At 52.0% G+C, this 13003-nt stretch overlaps 6 non-coding genes across 6 annotated transcripts; all 6 read right to left on the bottom strand.

Moving 5' to 3' along the window:
• Positions 1–523: 523 nt before the first annotated feature.
• Positions 524–595, bottom strand: trnam-cau (transfer RNA methionine (anticodon CAU)). Its single transcript has one exon. It is a non-coding gene; the product is annotated as a tRNA-Met (tRNA).
• Positions 596–4357: 3762 nt separating this feature from the next.
• trnam-cau (transfer RNA methionine (anticodon CAU)) lies at positions 4358–4429 on the bottom strand. Its single transcript has one exon. It is a non-coding gene; the product is annotated as a tRNA-Met (tRNA).
• A 1206-nt stretch (positions 4430–5635) lies between these two features.
• On the bottom strand, positions 5636–5707 carry trnam-cau (transfer RNA methionine (anticodon CAU)). Its single transcript has one exon. It is a non-coding gene; the product is annotated as a tRNA-Met (tRNA).
• A 1206-nt stretch (positions 5708–6913) lies between these two features.
• trnam-cau (transfer RNA methionine (anticodon CAU)) lies at positions 6914–6985 on the bottom strand. The gene has a single exon. It is a non-coding gene; the product is annotated as a tRNA-Met (tRNA).
• A 2488-nt stretch (positions 6986–9473) lies between these two features.
• trnam-cau (transfer RNA methionine (anticodon CAU)) lies at positions 9474–9545 on the bottom strand. Its single transcript has one exon. It is a non-coding gene; the product is annotated as a tRNA-Met (tRNA).
• A 2484-nt stretch (positions 9546–12029) lies between these two features.
• On the bottom strand, positions 12030–12101 carry trnam-cau (transfer RNA methionine (anticodon CAU)). The gene has a single exon. It is a non-coding gene; the product is annotated as a tRNA-Met (tRNA).
• Between the last annotated feature and the right edge of the window lie 902 nt (positions 12102–13003).

The raw sequence follows: 13003 nt of genomic DNA, 5'->3' as shown, positions 1-13003 counted from the left end.
GTGATTGCTGTATATGGTCCATGTCTCTGAGCCACCCAGGAGGCCGGATATCACTACAGCCCTGTATACCATGAGCTTGGTGCCAGATTTGAAGGCCTGATCTTGGAACACTGTCTTCCTCCGGCGGCCGAAGGCCCAACAGCCTGTATCCTGCAATATTTACAGGACATCCTCTCTCGTCAACACTAACATTGTCCTTAACCAATACTGCCACCCCAACTGCTACCATTCATGTACACCCGATATCCAGCTATATTTACGGCCCACGCCTGCCCTTTGAGCCAGATCCCAGTTATTGCCACAGCATCATATTCCGATTTGCTTGCAGATCAGCCAAACTTATTTAGTAAAAGAAGAGGAAACAATAAGACTTTTAATATCAAGCTCATATTTTATGAGTGTGCTCTATCAGCCAAAGCTCCTCAAATTAATTGAAAGAGAATGATTTTGGAGATGCATCCTTGTCAAGGCTGGGATTAGTTGCAGGGCAAGTGTTGGCTGCAACCACATTAAAAGTTGTCTTTAGCAGAGGATGGTTTCGATCCATCGACCTCTGGGTTATGGGCCCAGCACGCTTCCGCTGCGCCACTCTGCTGCTGGTGTTGGAACTGATGAATTGCACCTCCTTGTGCTGGGACATGGCTGGCTGCGGTTGCGTGTGATTGACAGCTGCTCGAGTGAGCGGATTGGGCCGCGGGGTCACGTGGTGGATGGGCGTGATTAACCACTGCTCCAGTCATCACCAGAGGCAGCCCCTCGAAATCGAGGAAGACTTGCTTCCACTCTAAAAGTGAGTTCTCAGGTGGCTGTTCAGTCCAATACAGGAATTACAGTCTCTGTCACAGCTGGGGCAGACAGTGGTTAAAGGAAAGGGTGGGTGGGGAGTCTGGTTTGCCGCACGCTCCTTCCGCTGCCTGCGCTTGTTCTCGGCGGCGAGACTCGAGGTGCTCAGCGCCCTCCCGGATGCTCTTCCTCCACTTAGGGCGCTCTTTGGCAAGAGATTCCCAGGTGTCGGTGGGGATGTTGCACTTTATCAAGGAGGCTTTGAGGATGTCCTTCAAACGTTCCCTCTGCCCACCTGCGGCTCACTTGCCGTGTAGGATTCCGTGGGAGTCTTGTGTCGAGAATGCGGACAATGTGGCCCGCCCAATGGAGCTGGTCGAGTGTGGTCAGTGCTTCGATGCTGGGGATGTTGGCTTGATCGAGAGCACTGACGTTGAAGCGTCTATCCTCCCAGGGGATTTGCAGGATGTTGTGGTATTTCTCCAGCGATTTGAGGTGATTGCTGTATATGGTCCATGTCTCTGAGCCACCCAGGAGGTCGGATATCACTACAGCCCTGTATACCATGAGCTTGGTGCCAGATTTGAAGGCCTGATCTTGGAACACTGTCTTCCTCCGGCGGCCGAAGGCCCAACAGCCTGTATCCTGCAATATTTACAGGACATCCTCTCTCGTCAACACTAACATTGTCCTTAACCAATACTGCCACCCCAACTGCTACCATTCATGTACACCCGATATCCAGCTATATTTACGGCCCACGACTGCCCTTTGAGCCAGATCCAAGTTATTGCCACAGCATCATATTCCGATTTGCTTGCAGATCAGCAAAACTTATTTAGTAAAAGAAGAGGAAACAATAAGACTTTTAATATCAAGCTCATATTTTATGAGTGTGCTCTATCAGCCAAAGCTCCTCAAATTAATTGAAAGAGAATGATTTTGGAGATGCATCCTTGTCAAGGCTGGGATTAGTTGCAGGGCAAGTGTTGGCTGCAACCACATTAAAAGTTGTCTTTAGCAGAGGATGGTTTCGATCCATCGACCTCTGGCTTATGGGCCCAGCACGCTTCCGCTGCGCCACTCTGCTGCTGGTGTTGGAACTGATGAATTACACCTCCTTGTGCTGGGACATGGCTGGCTGCGGTTGCGTGTGATTGACAGCTGCTCGAGTGAGCGGATTGGGCCGCGGGGTCACGTGGTGGATGGGCGTGATGAACCACTGCTCCAGTCATCACCAGAGGCAGTCCCTCGAAATCGAGGAAGACTTGCTTCCACTCTAAAAGTGAGTTCTCAGGTGGCTGTTCAGTCCAATACAGGAATTACAGTCTCTGTCACAGCTGGGGCAGACAGTGGTTAAAGGAAAGGGTGGGTGGGGAGTCTGGTTTGCCGCACGCTCCTTCCGCTGCCTGCGCTTGTTCTCGGCGGCGAGACTCGAGGTGCTCAGCGCCCTCCCGGATGCTCTTCCTCCACTTAGGGCGCTCTTTGGCAAGAGATTCCCAGGTGTCGGTGGGGATGTTGCACTTTATCAAGGAGGCTTTGAGGATGTCCTTCAAACGTTCCCTCTGCCCACCTGCGGCTCACTTGCCGTGTAGGATTCCGTGGGAGTCTTGTGTCGAGAATGCGGACAATGTGGCCCGCCCAATGGAGCTGGTCGAGTGTGGTCAGTGCTTCGATGCTGGGGATGTTGGCTTGATCGAGAGCACTGACGTTGAAGCGTCTATCCTCCCAGGGGATTTGCAGGATGTTGTGGTATTTCTCCAGCGATTTGAGGTGATTGCTGTATATGGTCCATGTCTCTGAGCCACCCAGGAGGCCGGATATCACTACAGCCCTGTATACCATGAGCTTGGTGCCAGATTTGAAGGCCTGATCTTGGAACACTGTCTTCCTCCGGCGGCCGAAGGCCCAACAGCCTGTATCCTGCAATATTTACAGGACATCCTCTCTCGTCAACACTAACATTGTCCTTAACCAATACTGCCACCCCAACTGCTACCATTCATGTACACCCGATATCCAGCTATATTTACGGCCCACGCCTGCCCTTTGAGCCAGATCCAAGTTATTGCCACAGCATCATAATCCGATTTGCTTGCAGATCAGCAAAACTTATTTAGTAAAAGAAGAGGAAACAATAAGACTTTTAATATCAAGCTCATATTTTATGAGTGTGCTCTATCAGCCAAAGCTCCTCAAATTAATTGAAAGAGAATGATTTTGGAGATGCATCCTTGTCAAGGCTGGGATTAGTTGCAGGGCAAGTGTTGGCTGCAACCACATTAAAAGTTGTCTTTAGCAGAGGATGGTTTCGATCCATCGACCTCTGGGTTATGGGCCCCCCACGCTTCCGCTGCGCCACTCTGCTGCTGGTGTTGGAACTGATGAATTGCACCTCCTTGTGCTGGGACATGGCTGGCTGCGGTTGCGTGTGATTGACAGCTGCTCGAGTGAGCGGATTGGGCCGCGGGGTCACGTGGTGGATGGGCGTGATTAACCACTGCTCCAGTCATCACCAGAGGCAGTCCCTCGAAATCGAGGAAGACTTGCTTCCACTCTAAAAGTGAGTTCTCAGGTGGCTGTTCAGTCCAATACAGGAATTACAGTCTCTGTCACAGCTGGGGCAGACAGTGGTTAAAGGAAAGGGTGGGTGGGGAGTCTGGTTTGCCGCACGCTCCTTCCGCTGCCTGCGCTTGTTCTCGGCGGCGAGACTCGAGGTGCTCAGCGCCCTCCCGGATGCTCTTCCTCCACTTAGGGCGCTCTTTGGCAAGAGATTCCCAGGTGTCGGTGGGGATGTTGCACTTTATCAAGGAGGCTTTGAGGATGTCCTTCAAACGTTCCCTCTGCCCACCTGCGGCTCACTTGCCGTGTAGGATTCCGTGGGAGTCTTGTGTCGAGAATGCGGACAATGTGGCCCGCCCAATGGAGCTGGTCGAGTGTGGTCAGTGCTTCGATGCTGGGGATGTTGGCTTGATCGAGAGCACTGACGTTGAAGCGTCTATCCTCCCAGGGGATTTGCAGGATGTTGTGGTATTTCTCCAGCGATTTGAGGTGATTGCTGTATATGGTCCATGTCTCTGAGCCACCCAGGAGGCCGGATATCACTACAGCCCTGTATACCATGAGCTTGGTGCCAGATTTGAAGGCCTGATCTTGGAACACTGTCTTCCTCCGGCGGCCGAAGGCCCAACAGCCTGTATCCTGCAATATTTACAGGACATCCTCTCTCGTCAACACTAACATTGTCCTTAACCAATACTGCCACCCCAACTGCTACCATTCATGTACACCCGATATCCAGCTATATTTACGGCCCACGCCTGCCCTTTGAGCCAGATCCAAGTTATTGCCACAGCATCATAATCCGATTTGCTTGCAGATCAGCAAAACTTATTTAGTAAAAGAAGAGGAAACAATAAGACTTTTAATATCAAGCTCATATTTTATGAGTGTGCTCTATCAGCCAAAGCTCCTCAAATTAATTGAAAGAGAATGATTTTGGAGATGCATCCTTGTCAAGGCTGGGATTAGTTGCAGGGCAAGTGTTGGCTGCAACCACATTAAAAGTTGTCTTTAGCAGAGGATGGTTTCGATCCATCGACCTCTGGGTTATGGGCCCAGCACGCTTCCGCTGCGCCACTCTGCTGCTGGTGTTGGAACTGATGAATTGCACCTCCTTGTGCTGGGACATGGCTGGTTGCGGTTGCGTGTGATTGACAGCTGCTCTAGTGAGCGGATTGGGCCGCGGGGTCACGTGGTGGATGGGCGTGATTAACCACTGCTCCAGTCATCACCAGAGGCAGTCCCTCGAAATCGAGGAAGACTTGCTTCCACTCTAAAAGTGAGTTCTCAGGTGGCTGTTCAGTCCAATACAGGAATTACAGTCTCTGTCACAGCTGGGGCAGACAGTGGTTAAAGGAAAGGGTGGGTGGGGAGTCTGGTTTGCCGCACGCTCCTTCCGCTGCCTGCGCTTGTTCTCGGCGGCGAGACTCGAGGTGCTCAGCGCCCTCCCGGATGCTCTTCCTCCACTTAGGGCGCTCTTTGGCAAGAGATTCCCAGGTGTCGGTGGGGATGTTGCACTTTATCAAGGAGGCTTTGAGGATGTCCTTCAAACGTTCCCTCTGCCCACCTGCGGCTCACTTGCCGTGTAGGATTCCGTGGGAGTCTTGTGTCGAGAATGCGGACAATGTGGCCCGCCCAATGGAGCTGGTCGAGTGTGGTCAGTGCTTCGATGCTGGGGATGTTGGCTTGATCGAGAGCACTGACGTTGAAGCGTCCATCCTCCCAGGGGATTTGCAGGATGTTGTGGTATTTCTCCAGCGATTTGAGGTGATTGCTGTATATGGTCCATGTCTCTGAGCCACCCAGGAGGCCGGATATCACTACAGCCCTGTATACCATGAGCTTGGTGCCAGATTTGAAGGCCTGATCTTGGAACACTGTCTTCCTCCGGCGGCCGAAGGCCCAACAGCCTGTATCCTGCAATATTTACAGGACATCCTCTCTCGTCAACACTAACATTGTCCTTAACCAATACTGCCACCCCAACTGCTACCATTCATGTACACCCGATATCCAGCTATATTTACGGCCCACGCCTGCCCTTTGAGCCAGATCCCAGTTATTGCCACAGCATCATATTCCGATTTGCTTGCAGATCAGCCAAACTTATTTAGTAAAAGAAGAGGAAACAATAAGACTTTTAATATCAAGCTCATATTTTATGAGTGTGCTCTATCAGCCAAAGCTCCTCAAATTAATTGAAAGAGAATGATTTTGGAGATGCATCCTTGTCAAGGCTGGGATTAGTTGCAGGGCAAGTGTTGGCTGCAACCACATTAAAAGTTGTCTTTAGCAGAGGATGGTTTCGATCCATCGACCTCTGGGTTATGGGCCCAGCACGCTTCCGCTGCGCCACTCTGCTGCTGGTGTTGGAACTGATGAATTGCACCTCCTTGTGCTGGGACATGGCTGGCTGCGGTTGCGTGTGATTGACAGCTGCTCGAGTGAGCGGATTGGGCCGCGGGGTCACGTGGTGGATGGGCGTGATTAACCACTGCTCCAGTCATCACCAGAGGCAGCCCCTCGAAATCGAGGAAGACTTGCTTCCACTCTAAAAGTGAGTTCTCAGGTGGCTGTTCAGTCCAATACAGGAATTACAGTCTCTGTCACAGCTGGGGCAGACAGTGGTTAAAGGAAAGGGTGGGTGGGGAGTCTGGTTTGCCGCACGCTCCTTCCGCTGCCTGCGCTTGTTCTCGGCGGCGAGACTCGAGGTGCTCAGCGCCCTCCCGGATGCTCTTCCTCCACTTAGGGCGCTCTTTGGCAAGAGATTCCCAGGTGTCGGTGGGGATGTTGCACTTTATCAAGGAGGCTTTGAGGATGTCCTTCAAACGTTCCCTCTGCCCACCTGCGGCTCACTTGCCGTGTAGGATTCCGTGGGAGTCTTGTGTCGAGAATGCGGACAATGTGGCCCGCCCAATGGAGCTGGTCGAGTGTGGTCAGTGCTTCGATGCTGGGGATGTTGGCTTGATCGAGAGCACTGACGTTGAAGCGTCTATCCTCCCAGGGGATTTGCAGGATGTTGTGGTATTTCTCCAGCGATTTGAGGTGATTGCTGTATATGGTCCATGTCTCTGAGCCACCCAGGAGGCCGGATATCACTACAGCCCTGTATACCATGAGCTTGGTGCCAGATTTGAAGGCCTGATCTTGGAACACTGTCTTCCTCCGGCGGCCGAAGGCCCAACAGCCTGTATCCTGCAATATTTACAGGACATCCTCTCTCGTCAACACTAACATTGTCCTTAACCAATACTGCCACCCCAACTGCTACCATTCATGTACACCCGATATCCAGCTATATTTACGGCCCACGACTGCCCTTTGAGCCAGATCCAAGTTATTGCCACAGCATCATATTCCGATTTGCTTGCAGATCAGCAAAACTTATTTAGTAAAAGAAGAGGAAACAATAAGACTTTTAATATCAAGCTCATATTTTATGAGTGTGCTCTATCAGCCAAAGCTCCTCAAATTAATTGAAAGAGAATGATTTTGGAGATGCATCCTTGTCAAGGCTGGGATTAGTTGCAGGGCAAGTGTTGGCTGCAACCACATTAAAAGTTGTCTTTAGCAGAGGATGGTTTCGATCCATCGACCTCTGGGTTATGGGCCCAGCACGCTTCCGCTGCGCCACTCTGCTGCTGGTGTTGGAACTGATGAATTGCACCTCCTTGTGCTGGGACATGGCTGGCTGCGGTTGCGTGTGATTGACAGCTGCTCTAGTGAGCGGATTGGGCCGCGGGGTCACGTGGTGGATGGGCGTGATTAACCACTGCTCCAGTCATCACCAGAGGCAGTCCCTCGAAATCGAGGAAGACTTGCTTCCACTCTAAAAGTGAGTTCTCAGGTGGCTGTTCAGTCCAATACAGGAATTACAGTCTCTGTCACAGCTGGGGCAGACAGTGGTTAAAGGAAAGGGTGGGTGGGGAGTCTGGTTTGCCGCACGCTCCTTCCGCTGCCTGCGCTTGTTCTCGGCGGCGAGACTCGAGGTGCTCAGCGCCCTCCCGGATGCTCTTCCTCCACTTAGGGCGCTCTTTGGCAAGAGATTCCCAGGTGTCGGTGGGGATGTTGCACTTTATCAAGGAGGCTTTGAGGATGTCCTTCAAACGTTCCCTCTGCCCACCTGCGGCTCACTTGCCGTGTAGGATTCCGTGGGAGTCTTGTGTCGAGAATGCGGACAATGTGGCCCGCCCAATGGAGCTGGTCGAGTGTGGTCAGTGCTTCCATGCTGGGGATGTTGGCTTGATCGAGAGGGGATTTGCAGGATGTTGTGGTATTTCTCCAGCGATTTGAGGTGATTGCTGTATATGGTCCATGTCTCTGAGCCACCCAGGAGGCCGGATATCACTACAGCCCAGCCACCCAGGAGGCCGGATATCACTACAGCCCTGTATACCATGAGCTTGGTGCCAGATTTGAAGGCCTGATCTTGGAACACTGTCTTCCTCCGGCGGCCGAAGGCCCAACAGCCTGTATCCTGCAATATTTACAGGACATCCTCTCTCGTCAACACTAACATTGTCCTTAACCAATACTGCCACCCCAACTGCTACCATTCATGTACACCCGATATCCAGCTATATTTACGGCCCACGACTGCCCTTTGAGCCAGATCCAAGTTATTGCCACAGCATCATATTCCGATTTGCTTGCAGATCAGCAAAACTTATTTAGTAAAAGAAGAGGAAACAATAAGACTTTTAATATCAAGCTCATATTTTATGAGTGTGCTCTATCAGCCAAAGCTCCTCAAATTAATCGAAAGAGAATGATTTTGGAGATGCATCCTTGTCAAGGCTGGGATTAGTTGCAGGGCAAGTGTTGGCTGCAACCACATTAAAAGTTGTCTTTAGCAGAGGATGGTGTCGATCCATCGACCTCTGGGTTATGGGCCCCCCACGCTTCCGCTGCGCCACTCTGCTGCTGGTGTTGGAACTGATGAATTGCACCTCCTTGTGCTTGGACATGGCTGGCTGCGGTTGCGTGTGATTGACAGCTGCTCGAGTGAGCGGATTGGGCCGCGGGGTCACGTGGTGGATGGGCGTGATTAACCACTGCTCCAGTCATCACCAGAGGCAGTCCCTCGAAATCGAGGAAGACTTGCTTCCACTCTAAAAGTGAGTTCTCAGGTGGCTGTTCAGTCCAATACAGGAATTACAGTCTCTGTCACAGCTGGGGCAGACAGTGGTTAAAGGAAAGGGTGGGTGGGGAGTCTGGTTTGCCGCACGCTCCTTCCACTGCCTGCGCTTGTTCTCGGCGGCGAGACTCGAGGTGCTCAGCGCCCTCCCGGATGCTCTTCCTCCACTTAGGGCGCTCTTTGGCAAGAGATTCCCAGGTGTCGGTGGGGATGTTGCACTTTATCAAGGAGGCTTTGAGGATGTCCTTCAAACGTTCCCTCTGCCCACCTGCGGCTCACTTGCCGTGTAGGATTCCGTGGGAGTCTTGTGTCGAGAATGCGGACAATGTGGCCCGCCCAATGGAGCTGGTCGAGTGTGGTCAGTGCTTCCATGCTGGGGATGTTGGCTTGATCGAGAGCACTGACGTTGAAGCGTCCATCCTCCCAGGGGATTTGCAGGATGTTGTGGTATTTCTCCAGCGATTTGAGGTGATTGCTGTATATGGTCCATGTCTCTGAGCCACCCAGGAGGCCGGATATCACTACAGCCCTGTATACCATGAGCTTGGTGCCAGATTTGAAGGCCTGATCTTGGAACACTGTCTTCCTCCGGCGGCCGAAGGCCCAACAGCCTGTATCCTGCAATATTTACAGGACATCCTCTCTCATCAACACTAACATTGTCCTTAACCAATACTGCCACCCCAACTGCTACCATTCATGTACACCCGATATCCAGCTATATTTACGGCCCACGCCTGCCCTTTGAGCCAGATCCAAGTTATTGCCACAGCATCATATTCCGATTTGCTTGCAGATCAGCAAAACTTATTTAGTAAAAGAAGAGGAAACAATAAGACTTTTAATATCAAGCTCATATTTTATGAGTGTGCTCTATCAGCCAAAGCTCCTCAAATTAATTGAAAGAGAATGATTTTGGAGATGCATCCTTGTCAAGGCTGGGATTAGTTGCAGGGCAAGTGTTGGCTGCAACCACATTAAAAGTTGTCTTTAGCAGAGGATGGTTTCGATCCATCGACCTCTGGGTTATGGGCCCAGCACGCTTCCGCTGCGCCACTCTGCTGCTGGTGTTGGAACTGATGAATTACACCTCCTTGTGCTGGGACATGGCTGGCTGCGGTTGCGTGTGATTGACAGCTGCTCTAGTGAGCGGATTGGGCCGCGGGGTCACGTGGTGGATGGGCGTGATGAACCACTGCTCCAGTCATCACCAGAGGCAGTCCCTCGAAATCGAGGAAGACTTGCTTCCACTCTAAAAGTGAGTTCTCAGGTGGCTGTTCAGTCCAATACAGGAATTACAGTCTCTGTCACAGCTGGGGCAGACAGTGGTTAAAGGAAAGGGTGGGTGGGGAGTCTGGTTTGCCGCACGCTCCTTCCGCTGCCTGCGCTTGTTCTCGGCGGCGAGACTCGAGGTGCTCAGCGCCCTCCCGGATGCTCTTCCTCCACTTAGGGCGCTCTTTGGCAAGAGATTCCCAGGTGTCGGTGGGGATGTTGCACTTTATCAAGGAGGCTTTGAGGATGTCCTTCAAACGTTCCCTCTGCCCACCTGCGGCTCACTTGCCGTGTAGGATTCCGTGGGAGTCTTGTGTCGAGAATGCGGACAATGTGGCCCGCCCAATGGAGCTGGTCGAGTGTGGTCAGTGCTTCGATGCTGGGGATGTTGGCTTGATCGAGAGCACTGACGTTGAAGCGTCTATCCTCCCAGGGGATTTGCAGGATGTTGTGGTATTTCTCCAGCGATTTGAGGTGATTGCTGTATATGGTCCATGTCTCTGAGCCACCCAGGAGGCCGGATATCACTACAGCCCTGTATACCATGAGCTTGGTGCCAGATTTGAAGGCCTGATCTTGGAACACTGTCTTCCTCCGGCGGCCGAAGGCCCAACAGCCTGTATCCTGCAATATTTACAGGACATCCTCTCTCGTCAACACTAACATTGTCCTTAACCAATACTGCCACCCCAACTGCTACCATTCATGTACACCCGATATCCAGCTATATTTACGGCCCACGCCTGCCCTTTGAGCCAGATCCAAGTTATTGCCACAGCATCATAATCCGATTTGCTTGCAGATCAGCAAAACTTATTTAGTAAAAGAAGAGGAAACAATAAGACTTTTAATATCAAGCTCATATTTTATGAGTGTGCTCTATCAGCCAAAGCTCCTCAAATTAATTGAAAGAGAATGATTTTGGAGATGCATCCTTGTCAAGGCTGGGATTAGTTGCAGGGCAAGTGTTGGCTGCAACCACATTAAAAGTTGTCTTTAGCAGAGGATAGTTTCGATCCATCGACCTCTGGGTTATGGGCCCCCCACGCTTCCGCTGCGCCACTCTGCTGCTGGTGTTGGAACTGATGAATTGCACCTCCTTGTGCTGGGACATGGCTGGCTGCGGTTGCGTGTGATTGACAGCTGCTCGAGTGAGCGGATTGGGCCGCGGGGTCACGTGGTGGATGGGCGTGATTAACCACTGCTCCAGTCATCACCAGAGGCAGTCCCTCGAAATCGAGGAAGACTTGCTTCCACTCTAAAAGTGAGTTCTCAGGTGGCTGTTCAGTCCAATACAGGAATTACAGTCTCTGTCACAGCTGGGGCAGACAGTGGTTAAAGGAAAGGGTGGGTGGGGAGTCTGGTTTGCCGCACGCTCCTTCCGCTGCCTGCGCTTGTTCTCGGCGGCGAGACTCGAGGTGCTCAGCGCCCTCCCGGATGCTCTTCCTCCACTTAGGGCGCTCTTTGGCAAGAGATTCCCAGGTGTCGGTGGGGATGTTGCACTTTATCAAGGAGGCTTTGAGGATGTCCTTCAAACGTTCCCTCTGCCCACCTGCGGCTCACTTGCCGTGTAGGATTCCGTGGGAGTCTTGTGTCGAGAATGCGGACAATGTGGCCCGCCCAATGGAGCTGGTCGAGTGTGGTCAGTGCTTCCATGCTGGGGATGTTGGCTTGATCGAGAGCACTGACGTTGAAGCGTCCATCCTCCCAGGGGATTTGCAGGATGTTGTGGTATTTCTCCAGCGATTTGAGGTGATTGCTGTATATGGTCCATGTCTCTGAGCCACCCAGGAGGCCGGATATCACTACAGCCCTGTATACCATGAGCTTGGTGCCAGATTTGAAGGCCTGATCTTGGAACACTGTCTTCCTCCGGCGGCCGAAGGCCCAACAGCCTGTATCCTGCAATATTTACAGGACATCCTCTCTCATCAACACTAACATTGTCCTTAACCAATACTGCCACCCCAACTGCTACCATTCATGTACACCCGATATCCAGCTATATTTACGGCCCACGCCTGCCCTTTGAGCCAGATCCAAGTTATTGCCACAGCATCATATTCCGATTTGCTTGCAGATCAGCAAAACTTATTTAGTAAAAGAAGAGGAAACAATAAGACTTTTAATATCAAGCTCATATTTTATGAGTGTGCTCTATCAGCCAAAGCTCCTCAAATTAATTGAAAGAGAATGATTTTGGAGATGCATCCTTGTCAAGGCTGGGATTAGTTGCAGGGCAAGTGTTGGCTGCAACCACATTAAAAGTTGTCTTTAGCAGAGGATGGTTTCGATCCATCGACCTCTGGGTTATGGGCCCAGCACGCTTCCGCTGCGCCACTCTGCTGCTGGTGTTGGAACTGATGAATTACACCTCCTTGTGCTGGGACATGGCTGGCTGCGGTTGCGTGTGATTGACAGCTGCTCGAGTGAGCGGATTGGGCCGCGGGGTCACGTGGTGGATGGGCGTGATGAACCACTGCTCCAGTCATCACCAGAGGCAGTCCCTCGAAATCGAGGAAGACTTGCTTCCACTCTAAAAGTGAGTTCTCAGGTGGCTGTTCAGTCCAATACAGGAATTACAGTCTCTGTCACAGCTGGGGCAGACAGTGGTTAAAGGAAAGGGTGGGTGGGGAGTCTGGTTTGCCGCACGCTCCTTCCGCTGCCTGCGCTTGTTCTCGGCGGCGAGACTCGAGGTGCTCAGCGCCCTCCCGGATGCTCTTCCTCCACTTAGGGCGCTCTTTGGCAAGAGATTCCCAGGTGTCGGTGGGGATGTTGCACTTTATCAAGGAGGCTTTGAGGATGTCCTTCAAACGTTCCCTCTGCCCACCTGCGGCTCACTTGCCGTGTAGGATTCCGTGGGAGTCTTGTGTCGAGAATGCGGACAATGTGGCCCGCCCAATGGAGCTGGTCGAGTGTGGTCAGTGCTTCGATGCTGGGGATGTTGGCTTGATCGAGAGCACTGACGTTGAAGCGTCTATCCTCCCAGGGGATTTGCAGGATGTTGTGGTATTTCTCCAGCGATTTGAGGTGATTGCTGTATATGGTCCATGTCTCTGAGCCACCCAGGAGGCCGGATATCACTACAGCCCTGTATACCATGAGCTTGGTGCCAGATTTGAAGGCCTGATCTTGGAACACTGTCTTCCTCCGGCGGCCGAAGGCCCAACAGCCTGTATCCTGCAATATTTACAGGACATCCTCTCTCGTCAACACTAACATTGTCCTTAACCAATACTGCCACCCCAA

This window comes from Pristiophorus japonicus, unplaced genomic scaffold (assembly GCF_044704955.1).
Source record: "Pristiophorus japonicus isolate sPriJap1 unplaced genomic scaffold, sPriJap1.hap1 HAP1_SCAFFOLD_539, whole genome shotgun sequence".
Lineage (NCBI taxonomy): Eukaryota > Metazoa > Chordata > Chondrichthyes > Pristiophoridae > Pristiophorus > Pristiophorus japonicus.
This window is presented reverse-complemented; position numbering and strand designations above follow the sequence as displayed.